Here is a 1,499-nt window from a genome sequence, read left to right as displayed (position 1 = left end):
AAAGTCCTTTGTAAATCCAAATTAGAACTGGTCTGATAAATGCTGAGCTGGGTGTGGGGGTTGATCAGCATTTGGAGCACAGCTTCCCCATCATGCACATCCCCCATCCCCACAAGCTCCCCTGCTTCGCTGATCCCAGAATTCACTGCAGTCTTGGCTTCGGGGGTTTTGTTCTCCATCTCTCATGTAAATGAATAGTCATCTGGTCCCATCTCAGATGCAAATGAGACCTAGGGCAGTTGTTTCACTTTTGTCACCCTTATCTGGAGCGTTTTAGGTGTGTCTCGCACTGCATCTTAATTAGCTTCTGTTTGGGGGGGGGGCGATTCTTTGTGAGTCAGACAGTCTGTGTCCTGTGTCAGGGTTCCCCCCGAACATGGAGCTGACAGGTAACAGGGTATCCCATGAGCACAAGGAGCTCTCAGGGCAGTCTACAACTTGGCAAACGTTTTACAGCCAGCCAAGGAGAGATGATAAATGCAGGTAGATACACATCAAAAGGGACACAGCACGTATTCCAGGGATCAATATCAGATCACAATATTTCAATTGGCACATCCGCGTGCCCCTTCTCCACCTCCGGAGGTGCAGTCGACGTACCAGCCTTAGTCCCACCCTTGCCCCATACAGGTCTCTAGGTCAGGAGCCACGTTTGTAGTCTGAGTCTGGCTGCGTGTCTCTCTCCTTATCCCAGCCGGCTCCTTTCCCCTGCCCCCTTTGTCTCCTCTTGTGGCCAGCAGCTTGGTTTGATGATTCCCAGCCAGCTCTCTTCCTGCTTCTCACCTCCTCTTGCTGACGTGCAGGAGAAATGTAAGCGGTTATAGATTCACAGCCACGTGGTATACAATGCGCTGGATGTCACTTCCTGCCCTGACATCACCACCAAACAAGTTCTTTATCACAGAGTACAGTCCGCCCATCTGGCTTCAACCGGCTGCAATCTCCCAAGTGCAGGGCACTCCCCGCACCCTGCAGCCGAGCAGCCCCTACTCTCCCCAGAAAGGACCAGGCTGCACAGCTGTCTCCTTGTCCTCGTGCTGCCTCCTCGGGGACACGCTGGGCAGCAAGACTTTATGGAGCAGGCGGCGAGGGCAGAGCGGGGAAAGTAGCCTGGTCTTGGCAGGGTTTGCGGGGGTGGCAGGAGTTGTGGCCCTGATAAAGGTCGGGGGGAAATCAGAAGAATCGAAGAAACCTCGTTGGAAATGATTTCTGAGCACGGGAAACGAATGACTGCACTTAGCTGCTTCTGGGAGGGTAGGAAGTGGCAGGGGGAGAGAGCAGGCTTCTTAATCCAGCCCTCCTTAGCCCGTGGGTCCTAGCCCAAAAGTGGGTTGCAAGAATATATGAAAGGGTCGGAAGCAAACTTAAAAAATGGATTCTTCTTTAAAGAATAAAAAGGTGGGGAACTGTGGCTTCTCCCTTGCACACACTGGCAGAGTTGCAGCCTGCAAGGGGCGGCTTGTGAACCCCCCATACACTGGGGGGCTGGGGCATGGGGA

Source organism: Crocodylus porosus, unplaced genomic scaffold, assembly GCF_001723895.1.
Source record: "Crocodylus porosus isolate Cpor-Errol unplaced genomic scaffold, CroPor_comp1, whole genome shotgun sequence".
Taxonomy (NCBI): domain Eukaryota; kingdom Metazoa; phylum Chordata; order Crocodylia; family Crocodylidae; genus Crocodylus; species Crocodylus porosus.
Note: the sequence above shows the minus strand (reverse complement) of the source record.